Here is a 12520-nt window from a genome sequence, read left to right on the forward strand (position 1 = left end):
CTTAATCCAAATGCGGCCCGCTCATCAAAACCTCCTGCTGCAAAGTTCAGAGACGAAACACGTGTGACCATTTTTCATGCTGTGACACTCTTCAAACAGTAGCTCAGCCTACCTTAAGTAAGTATTTCTTATTCTAACAAGTACAAGAAAAGAGCATCACAGAAATAATCACTCCTGGATACAGAATACCCCACGCTGTTCATACAACTTTCTATTCACCTGGTGTTTCACAGACATTGCAGTCAATTCCTTACCCAGACTCACCTACGTGTATTTGTTCTTACAAAAACTACTGGAGGAATATTTATATTTTCTTCTCTAATGGCACTGTAAAGGACATCTTTGAGTTCACTTTTTGGTTATGGCCTGCTAACACTCTAGGCATGAACTTAGCAACACGCCCTCTGACAAGTCTTTGCTAATCGTAAGGAATGAGGAAGAACAGACATTCAACCTACTGACACCACCTGTGAAGGAAGCAAGTATTTGACACCTAAACCTGTCCCATTAGTCACTGCTCAAAGGTCCTCTGCTGCTGCAAGCAGAAAGGGCAGAAACTAAGAGATAATGCAGAGAAGTTACACCCCCATCACACATCCATTAAGGACAGGGATGCAGAAATAGCACGTATCACTGAATCACAACAAACGTTGGAAAGGGTGTTGATCCAAGCTCAGAATTACAGTGAGCAGAAAGGCTTTTGGTTAATTGAGTCTTCTTATTCAAGACACCAAGAGCAAAAAACATACAAAAATCTATATACCAAGACTTGTCTTCGGAACAGAGGAGGACAATATACAACAGAATGGACAGAGGGTGCACCTTTCCAGTGTTTGGTAAACCACTTGCCTATAAATAAGCAATTAAAAGAAAACTCAAGCAGATTTCCATTCCCTCTGACACCTACAAAACCGAATCACTGATTATGCATTTAACTCTACATCAACTCCCCAGGAATGAAGTGTGATTAATATACACTGAAGAAATCAATGTCCTCTCCTGGGTAATGCTTTTGAGTTATGATCAATGCATGCAGATAATGCATTTCCACACAACTCTGACCTCCTGCTTGTTGGAGGGATCTAAAGACACAGGCATTTACTGATAGCAGTGCACTAAAAAGGTGTATTTCTTGGAATAACTATATTAGGTGGTCTGGCATATGTTAAGTCACTTTATGTTATTTTAACCAAGAATGGGTTTCAGATGTCAGAGTGCAACAAAGGACTAAAAAGCAATGCACAGTACTTTATTGACAGTAATAGCTGTGTTTCACTTGGGACCAACCATTTCATGGTTATGAATGAAAGCCACTTTGTAGACTTCTCAACAGAATAGGTTTCAGCTAACTGAACACAAATACACAGGAATTCCAGGCAAGGTGAAATGCAGGATCACAGTCACACAGCGTTCAACTACATGTAAAACCCCCATAAAATCATGTTAGAGACCCAGATGATTTGTGGTTTGGGCTTTTTATTTTTTTTTTTTTTTTGAGTGGAGGGGACACTACAGCTTCTGCTGTAATAGGAGATTTCAGCTTATTGTGGATGATGTTTACAAACATTGCTGAAGACATAGAAAAGGCTCATATACCCATATTTAAGTGTGAAAGAAAGAATCTGCATTAGCAAGATGGTTTCTACTAGCTCAGTTCAAATAATTTTTACATTTTTTTTTCTCTCCAAAACAGCAATAAAGCCAAGTGAAATTCAAGATAAAATGTAAGAACCAGCTTTAGTGAAACCTTGGGAGAAGAGGCACCTAACATCCTGTAAAGACAAAAGGGCAAAGTCCTTATCATGATAGCAGAGTTAATCTAAAAACATTCACAGCACAAATCCCTAAATAAAATGTTAAAAGGACTTCAAGTCACACAGATGTACACAGGCCATCATCTGATCCTCACACATAAAGAGCAGGACCTCACCTGTAGCCATGAGTCAAATGAGAACAATTAAAATACAAACTTAACTCAAAACCAGTGAAAATAACATTTACTGCCACAAAGGCATAGCAAAAACAATGGATAGCTGGTAAGGGGAAGTGCTTAACTATCCCTCAACTAAGGACATACATTTTGAAATAATTTCCCAAAGTTTATGCTGATAATGGTGCCACGCATTTTAAGAAGATAATATGCCATCACAATCTTGTGGAAAAGAAACATTTTATATCTGTTTTTAATGAGTTCTTCATGGAGAAAACAACTGCAATAACAAAAAAATAAAGCTACTTCTTATTATTGCTTGTTCCATTACTGTCAAGAGAGGTAAAACAGATGCTTAAGCCAAATAAAAAAGTATAAAACAAAGTAACATAGATGTGTGACTGATTTTAGAAGAAAGCATGTGATTTCCTACACAAAATAACACTACCCCAGAAATAAAAGACCTGTTAAAAATAAATCTATTGCTCCATACTTGCACAGCAGTATTAGCTAATTTGGGACCCTATTTCACAATGCCCAGGAAACCAACAACCTCACTAAGCCTTATGAACCCATTTGCCCAAAGTGCCAGTGTTACACCAACCAACCCTGCTGCCCTGTTTGCTCATGCTTAAAATAAAGGCTGTGCTCAACAATCTGCTGAGTGCAGGTGGCACAAAGCTCCTACAAGGCAAGCCAGACTGAGGACCTCATCACAGCCCAAAGAAACTCCAAAGATGCTGCCAAGTGTCTGTTTTTGCAGGGACAAAAACAGACACTTGGCAGCATCCCTGTGGGGACACGGGATTGCAAGTGGCATGAGGCAGGACAAAGAGCAGGGACTACTTTCAGCTCTGAACCTCACTCAATGCCAAACAAAAGCACAGCCACTGGTGAGATGCTTGAAGAGAAAACCCCATCTCCAGTCAGAAGGCCCACGCTGAATTTAGAGTTTATTGCTGAGCTAAAGATGTCTTTGTAAGAACCATCTCCCAAGAACAAAGTCAATGTCTTCAAACCCACTGAAATTTTAAAGGATTACTAAAAATTTAACTGACCCAAATATTTTAATTTTTATATTTTACTCAGGTATCCTGTGAAGCTGGAGTATAAATCCTATTAAACTGAACTTAGTTTGTCCATCCCTAAAATAGATTTGACATACAAACACAAACACAAGGTCAAGGTCACAGATCAGCAAGAAAGATTACAAAGAGGACTGATGTAAGAGCTGGCATTTGATCAAAGCTTCTGGATCTATCTTTTTTTTTTAGTAGAGTTACCAGAAATACCACTACACTTAGTTTTCTTCACATTGGTACATTGCACGTTTTAAGTATTCCCTACATTTAAGAGCAGCTGCTCTGTCCTTATTTATTTTGATAAGACCTATTAGGCAGCACAGTAAATAAACTACAGAAAAACTCTTATGTTAAATAAAAAGGAAGTGAAAGACACTTTTTGCCACCCTTTTCGCTTTATTCAGCCATTGCTAATACAGATTAAACTACAAATCTAAAAGGAAAACCCATTCAAACACATAGCAAGACCAGTGCTAAAGACTCAGGACCTCAGGTTTTAATTTGCAGCAGTTCAAGACACTTATCATATATAACAATTGTATATTTGGATGTGCACTTCCAAGCACAACACTTGATTATTTATCCTAATTATCTGTGTGTACAGCATATATTTCTCAATTAACAAAGAAAACCTCAAGGTCTGTGCAGAACACAATCAAACTAACCTCTTCTGTAATCAGGACAACATTTACCTCCTAGAAAGCCTCTCTAATGCTGAAGGCTGACTAAGTGAGCAGATTAAACACAGTAGCAACAGTTGAAAGACTCATTAAAACTCAGCTGCTGAAAATAGTCAGCAATGAAAGTCATTTGCTGATCTATCCATCCATCCACGCACTGATACATTCTCCAAGCTTTAAACACATGCAGGAGAGTATTCAGCTTACAGGTCACGTCTACCACCCGCACCCTTCTGATGCCTGAACACGAGGAAGAGGTGTCTTGGGTGACACAATGGCATTCAAAGCTGCACTGCTGCCACAAAGTTAAGATGCTCATTGTAATAGGCAGTAATTTAAAGAATAGTGTGGCTTGTACTCTTAATTTTTAACCCCCACTTTCAACACCAGTGCCACTCTGATGTTAGTCTAGACATGAGTGGGAGCAATTTATATTTAGACAGAGAGCTATGTCTATAACTAGGACTGCCTGTGTTAATATTAAAGCTTTTACTGGAACCCATTTGGGGTGACCTGCACAGCTCACTAGTATGTGGGCACCTTGGACATTGCCAGTAAAACCTTCATGCCATCACATATCCTCCTGCACCTTGTTTCAGCTATTTAATGTTTATTTTCTGATTTTCCACCATTTTTGCAGCGGTAGTACACTTGCAACTCTCTACCTGTATGACTGGATTGTCTCAGCTACTAATGAAAAGGCCTCAAATGAAAAGAAGATGGAAAAAAAAAAGGTTTAAAAACTTGTCTCCTTTTTGAAAATATCCTTCACAAGAATTAGGTTGTCACCCTTTTAAGGTATAGCACTGCCTGAGCTACTAGGGCCACATACAAATCACTCCTGGAGCCTGGGATGCCAGCTTCTCAGCACTGTGGTATAGATGCTTTTAAGTCTGATAGTGATTCATCAGACCTTAAAACAGTCACTGGTTTAAGATCAAATTGATTTAAGTTGTAGACCTCAGGGCAGTACAATTCTGCTCTTCCTTAGTCCTCCTTTTGTAAGCGTTTTCAGCAAAATAGGAGAAAAGGGGAGGCTGGTTAATTTTTTTTTTCCAAGTGGAATTTCTATCCTTCCTACTGTGTGAAAAGCTGATAAAGCTTCTAACTGCATTGAAGAGTTAGAAAGGGAAAAATAAAAGAAAGTAAATCAGGCAATGATGACAATAAACCAGCACAAGTTTCTTCCACATCCACAAATCAGCGGCTTGCTCTGAGAACCAAGCACACATGAAAATGTGTAGGACATTTCACAAATAAAACTATTTTAGGGAACTCATCATTATTAGCAGTACAGCTGCCCAATATGTGAAACCCTACAGCAAGTTTATTTGGAGTCATATAGCTTTTTTAAGTTGACAAACACATGAAAAAGCCTTTGCTTTAACTGAGCTGCATTACAGTGAGAAACTGTTCATTCAGTGCCATGGCAAGTCTCTTTAATCTTCACAACCAAACCTTTGATAAAATAAGTCAGCAGCCATTGTGAGTTTGGGTTTTTTCTTTTAAATACAAGCTCACACTCTTTACACACAAAAACCTGCAGAAGCAAGAGGTTTCTGCTTGTTCTAAACCTTGGATCAAATCCCCTACTTATCGAGCAGCAGGGATGTAGCCAGTGTGTGCTTTTGGCTGTGACACCGTGTAGAAATTATCTGCAACCCAGTTCTTATCCATTCCTCTTTGGAGAGCTGGAACAGGCATCTTTCCACAGAGTGATCCAAATGTAAAGCACTTCAAGGGTGCTGTCTTTTGAAAGGGAGTAATGACAAACAGAAGTAAACAACCAGCCAATACAGCAGCAACAGTAAATATCACAGCTACAAAAAGTACTTCTGATCAATTTAGTAGTCAACAAGAGTCCACAACAATGGATTATGTTGAAGGACTGGATAGCTACCAATCCCCAATTCTGTAAAGGTACAATTTTTACTTATATTTACATGTGTGAAATGTCAAGTAAGTTTCTGAAAATCTTAAAACACCGTACTGATGAACAGTGTAGTAATAAGTTCTTGAACTTTGTACTTCCTTTTTACTTATTTATTTTCCCTGACGTAAGTACACCAATGAATTTTAATGGCACAGTAAAATAATGGCAAAGTTATGCACACATGCAGACCTGTGCATGAGAGAGGCATCTAAATGATTCAAAAAACATTGAAGTTACAGTCATGTGCATAGGACAGAGGGGGATCTACCATGCTAAAACCCAGGAACACACCACCAGTTTAAGCATTATGGCTACTAAAAGCAAACTAGTTAACATTTGAAGTTTCAGTGTTCTTCTGTCATTCAGGACACAGCATAGGATTTCCAAGATGTGCAACGTCAGTTATTCCAGGGTTCCCATTCCTCAAGTTGTTCAACGCACAGCAACCATTGCAGGTGAGCTGCTTTCCCACATGCTGGAAGTCTGATATGGATTCATCATCAAATAAAATTTTTAACAATGAAAGGCAATGGGAGGCAGGTGATGAATTTCTTTCTGCAAATCTTGTCTCAGCCTTGGGGGAAATAGCTCAAAATTACAGTTTTAATTTATTCACTTGATGAGTACTGAAAGAATGTGGTGAGAGTGGGGGAAATTGTCCTATCACAAGACCTGTAAGTCAAGAATCTAGCAAATAAACAGGTGAAACTGCACCAAAGCAGCTGAAGCCATGTATGATGCAGCATAAAGTCATTACCTGATAGTTATTATCTATAACCGCAACTCTGTTGATTCAGCTGACCAGCTATGTATTATTTCCAGTTTACCCTATCATAGCAGAGATTTGGACATGGCTGACAGGTCACAACACATGTTCTCTGTGTTATATAAAGCCATCTTCCTTGATGTAACTGGAATAATCATTTCCCAGCTCAATGTAACATCAATAATGCCAGTGTTTTCTAAATCAATATATAGTAAGGTCTGGTCAATAACCTGAAGGCAAGTTTCACTGACTGCCTGCATTGTTACTAAAGCACTTTTTTTTTGTTTCTTTTCTTTCTCAGTTTATGCATAATCTTGCTAAAGAAGGATAGTTTTGTTCAAATTCTGTCACTCAATTTCATCAGTGAGTGAGACCAAAAGAACTCAAATGAGCGCATTAATGTGATTTCATTCAGTAGCAGTTAAGACTTGTGAGCATCTGCAGAATCTCAAAGAACCACAAACTCCCAAATACCAAGTAAATGCTGAAGCAATCCTATTGGAAAGGGAGGTACAAGCCAGAGAGGACAACAAAGGAATAACAATGGGGGAAAATGCCACAACTCATAACATTTTCTCAAAGGGACTTGATGCTTTCAAAAGCATACAATTTAAAATCCATTTGTTGAGAAAAAGCCAGAAGTTCTGGTGGGCAAGTGAGCAGGTTTCAGCCTCTCAGGAAACTTAGCAGATTGTTACCTAAGCACCCTAGTCAGCAATGTCAGGAGAATGAGATCAGGACTATACAGGGATGTGAAATGAGGCATCTTCTGACTGGGAATTCCTGAGAGGGATAAGGACCAAAGCTAGTGTGAATGAGATCAAGTTACCACTCCATGTCCAGGGTGAGAGAAAATACAGATTAATAAACTTTTCAAGTTCAGGGCAGAAACTCATACCTTCAAATGTCAATGCAGGATCTTTGTCAATCTGGTTTTCACTCCTCCCTGCCAAAAATAAATAGATTATAAACAGGATGTAGAAACTTACGGTGGAAAATAATTCTATTTCTACAGTAACAGGAAAGTAATTTTGTTAATTCATGATGAGCTCACAAAAGGGAGCCTGCCTTACTTCTTAACAGGGTATAAATAGATTAATATAAAGTTTTATAACCAAAACTGGTTATACTTGAGGTTGATTTGTGAGAGTATCAGAACTTGACAAATGAAACAGAGTTGAGCAAGCTGGTAAAGGTAACCTGCCAGGAGAGAGGGGACAGCTCTCCTTGCCTGGTTAATACTACCCACTATGGAAAAAAAAGCTGTCATCAGCAGATTATTCTAACACTCTCCATTTATTCCCACTATCCATTTACCCACCATGACAGGAAAAAAAAAAAAAAAAGCCCCAAACACACCACCAAAATGAAACCAGGAACACACAACACACCCATGGCACTGCATTCTGCTTCTCTAGAATCCTACTCATTTTCTCCTGCTCTCATCATTACCCCTCATTCAATCTTCCCTCAGCTCCCCACTTCCACAACCCCCACTTGTGTAGCATTAACAACATCCAAAGACCATTCCACACTACACAAAACATAGCTGTTATTGTAATCTTTCCCCTGAAGACACTCTGTTCATATAACCCTTTAACTTTTTCTATTGTTTTTCTCTCGCTCTAGATAAAGTTTAGAATTTCTCATCTGATTCTACAAACATTAATAACTTTGATTTCTATTCACATAACCTAACCACTTATTGTGTCCTTTTCCCTTATCCTTTTGTTTCCACAAACACTCATTTCTACTATAATACTCATGCACCTCTCACACAGGAAATTCCATTACACTTCTGCACTGCTCCCCAGGCAAAGATCATCTACACTCTGGAGGCTCTTTCTTCCTCTTCTCCAGCAGTAAATTACCAGAGCAAAAATTAATCCAAATCCACCAAAATACCTCCTGCAAGACCACAAGCCAAAACACAAATGATGTATGTTGTTTGCCCTTCCTCACAGACTTGTTTGTTCCCTTTTCCTCATTACAGTCTATATGAAGTTTAAAATAAATACATCTGCACCTGTGAGATGCTGACAAGTTCAGCTGGACAGCAATTAAATTAAGCCCTAGAGCAACACTGGCCTCCAAAATAAGTGTTTTCTCTTCCTCTTACAGAAGAAAAAATGCATTTATTGGTTTTGCAGTACAACAATATGTGCTGCTGTAATAACAGTTTTCACCCAATACCTTTCTTTTACTACATATGATTGGAAGGGAAGCAAAGAATGATATACCCGAAAAGATCAACAGAACACAAAGACTAATGATAGGAAGAAAAGGGTACAAAAGGCCTAAAATATAATGTAGAAGGGCTAAAATATAGCATCAAAGGGCTCCCCTTCTCTTGAGCTGCTACTTTTAAAAAGTCTATGAAAGCTCTTTCACTTCTCCAGCTGTACAACGACAATATCCCTACCCTGATGCAATCTGCTCTCACTTTAGAGGGCACAGTGGCAAGAAAGACCAGAGAGTGAAAAAATACTGCTCCTAGAAAGAAAGGACATACTTCTTTTCAGAGAGACCAAAACTATTTACTTACTTTTAATCATGACAACAAACAATGACACAGATGAGGAAACTTTTGAGGAGCAAGGTGAAGGCTGAGGGAGCACCTGTCCCAGGGACGGGCTAAGCATAAACCCAGACCTCCTCCAATGAAACCAAGGAAGCTTTCTACGTCCCACCTCCCTTCATTAAATAACCTCCCCAGCCCAAACAGAAGATTTAATAATGCAAGTTTCCATTTTTTTTGAACATAATCTCTCCACCTCAAACCACAGTGGTTTGATTTACTGGGTCTACGTCTGAATTCTGTTTTATTGCAAATAAAACATAACCCTTGCTTTCAAAGTCACCTCGGTATCTCTCTATTAAATCATGTACACCAGAGCTTGCTCGTAGCACTTTGGAAGGTGAACAGTTTGACTGACCAAGAATAACCTACCAGGATGCAAAATCCACTTGCCTTCTTTATATGCTGCCAGGTTTATGAGATCAAGTCTGTCTGTGCTTGACATTTGGCATAATTACTATTGTAAAACATTTTATATTCCTGTAAATTCAGACTACGACCCTAAAGTGCTTACAAACTGAGATGAGATGCAGAGATAATGAAACAGAAAGAAAAGATGTAGGGGAAAAGTAGGTATAAAGAGGAAGAAAGCATCAGTTCCAGGAAAGATTGTGAGACTGTTTAACCTGCCTGACCAGCTTGGAGTCCTGAACTATAAAAAATGACAAGCAGAAACATGTTAAGGTAGGATACTGCACACTGTAAAACATTATAATCAATTTGCCTCACTAAGATATAAAGCCAGAGGTGAAACTCTAGGTAGCATGGTCCCTAAAACACCATCTGTATTTCTCTACTATGTTGTAGGAAACATTTCCACTGAACTGCTGTAAACTTTGTCACAATGCATACGAATGCAAAGTCCAAAATTTTCAGGGGTTTACACTATTTTTATGGTGATTTTGACCACAGGAACAAGAGAAAGGACTGGAGGCTCTAAAACATCTTGACTCTAATCTGTTGCTGAAAAACAGATGGGAGGGAAAAAAGGAGAAAAAACAGCAAATTAACATGTATCCATCACCACTCAAGACCAAAAAGATCCACTTATATGGGGGTATGGGGGGGTAAGATTCCAAAAGAAAGATTAACCGACTTTAAACCATTCTTGCAATTCACTTCCACATGTAAGAGATAAAGCATGCACTGAATGCAACTTATTTTTGCCAGCTGCTCAGTAAGACATGAATGATTCGAGAACACAGAGTAACAACAAGCTCTTTTTTGTTAATATATCCAAAAACATCTTTATTTCCCACAAATTCTTGTATTTCACTTCAGTTACTTCACTTGAAGCAAGTGTGTGTTTTCAAGAGCAAGCACAATCCATGTTCCTCTCAAATAATCAAAAGAAAGCTAACAGTATTTATGAAGTCTTTCTAATGCACATCCAGAAAAGCCAGATTAGTTGATAGGGATTTGTATGCACAATCTTTGCCACTTCAGGTACTAACACCTCCCTTGCTTAACATTTCTTTTTGTATAATTGGCAAATTTGATTATGAGCTTAATTTTTGCATAGTAAAGCTCATCCAGCCAGTTTTAATTTCAAACTGGCTTGCACTCCATCATGACTAGCTGTATGATACAAAAACCTTTGACATCACAACATCATAAATCTTGCAGAACACAAGAAATTTTTGTAGGAGTGGGAAACTGTTGGTAAGATACTTCTTCCACCACTGACTGTACTCAGTCAGCTGTAACTAGGTGCAAGTGTCCACACTTGCAAATTACAAAAAAACATGCATCTGAACTACCCTTCCATGAAATTATTTTCTCTGTTAAAATGACAGTCACAGGTAGAAGAGCTGAGAAGAAGAAAATGTTTGAAGTTGACCAAGAATTGGGGGCTTTTTTGATGAAACATACAACTGTAATTTAAAAACTTAATACCAATAAAAAAAAAAAAAAAAGAAACTTAATGTACTCCACCACCAAGTTGCAGAGTATAAGCAACATCCTAAGTACAGAAAGGACTTCCATAGACTTGTCCATTCACTACATGAATCTGGAATTAAAATCCCAAACTATTTTGGATTTGCATGAACTACAGAATTAAATTACACATTGCTTACACATAAACTGAGGTCATTAAAAAAAACCCACTCACAAGCAAACTAACAACTCAAGAGGCATTTCAGCTACCAAAGACCTGTTTTAATCTGACATCTAAATATCTGATGTTAGATGGCTGCTGCTATTTACAGACTGATCACAGTAATTTCACTCCTCCGTTGTTCACCAGCACCTCTCCTTACATGCACTGTGTGGGTCTAAGCCATGTTGGAGGCTACTGGGCACTGTCAAAATTGCAAGAAAAGAGAGATTCCATCTTGGAACAAAACAGAACATTTTAGGAACATCCATGAACATACCACAGCAGTGCTTTGGAATATTGCTACTCTATGCAAGAAGAACAGCAAGAATAGGAGAAGATTAAGCAGCTGGCTCAGCAGCACATTAACTCCATATCCATAGCAAATAAAGAAAGATTTTCTGAATTTCAGCTGAATTACAAGATGATCTCTCCACAGTTTGTGGGCATTTTGGTTTCTGGGAGTTTTTCCCCTACCAGTGAAACCGAACAATAGTTGGGTACCTTAAATTTGAGGAAAATATGGTGCTTACTACTAAAGGAATAGGAATTGCACACTACAGTAAATGCCTTTCTCTTCCAAAATAAGACAAATTACTGGCATTCCCATCACCCTCAGGTGGAGATGTATGTCAGTCAGATGTAGTAATACAGGTGATCCACATGTTCCATATGTGCTGAAACAACGTTCTCTCCAACAAAACACCAGGTCAGTACTGAACTAAAGTATCAGTACTGAAGTAAACATGAATGGTGGCATTATGATCAAAAATATTATTCCACCAACTTTCCCTATTTCTCAGGGATCTAACATGAGGAAGCAGTCCTAATAAACTGGGCAAGAACTATTACATGGACTGGAGCTGCAAAAGCCACTGCACAGCAGCTCTTCAGATCCACTGACCACTTTCAGTCTCTTTCCTAACCAAGTACAATAAAGTCCTTTCTATCCTGAAGCAAGGCTCTCTCATAGCCAAGTATGTCTGCACACATACCTAAGCACTTCCTGCCCGAACAGGTTCATTTTTACTTTCTTGCTTTAGAAAGCTGTTAAAACCTGGCTTTTACCAGTCTAATTCAGCTGCAATACACTCACAGCTCAGATGGACCAGAGCACAGGGTGTGCATTCATCCCTGGTTCCACCAGTGAAAAGGCAGAACTGCAGCAGCCTGTGCCAGCAGCAGTGAAGGAACTGATGCTGCAGCAGCAAGTGAATCCAGACAGAAGGCTTTTTTTGCATGTGCTGAACTGCTCAATGGTGCCCAGCCTCTGGAATGCTGAATTACTCCATGCCCTACTGAGCCTCCTCTGCAAGTCTCCTGAATAACCAGAACTAAGCCTGCAAAAACAAGTTTGCTCCCACTCAGCAATCAATATTAGAGTTTTTCCCATGAGTTTGTACAAACTCCAATTCTCGCTTCAAAAGCTGGAAGTTTCCAAACTGACCAAAGT

The 12520-nt window shown here is 38.8% G+C and overlaps 1 protein-coding gene across 11 annotated transcripts in view; it reads right to left on the minus strand.

Annotated features, from left to right (window-relative positions):
- Positions 1–12520, minus strand: part of NRIP1 (nuclear receptor interacting protein 1) — a 137640-nt gene that overhangs the window by 15728 nt on the left and 109392 nt on the right. For 9 of the 11 annotated variants that reach the window (XM_030234351.2, XM_050973000.1, XM_030234350.2 and 6 more), the window contains one exon: positions 7290–7337. The exons of the other annotated variants lie outside the window; for them this stretch is intronic. The gene's annotated coding sequence lies outside the window, so the exon portion shown is untranslated. The remainder of the gene's footprint in view (positions 1–7289; positions 7338–12520) is intronic. 11 annotated transcript variants of the gene reach the window in all.

Source organism: Serinus canaria, chromosome 1 (genome assembly GCF_022539315.1).
Source record: "Serinus canaria isolate serCan28SL12 chromosome 1, serCan2020, whole genome shotgun sequence".
NCBI classification, from domain to species: Eukaryota; Metazoa; Chordata; class Aves; order Passeriformes; family Fringillidae; genus Serinus; species Serinus canaria.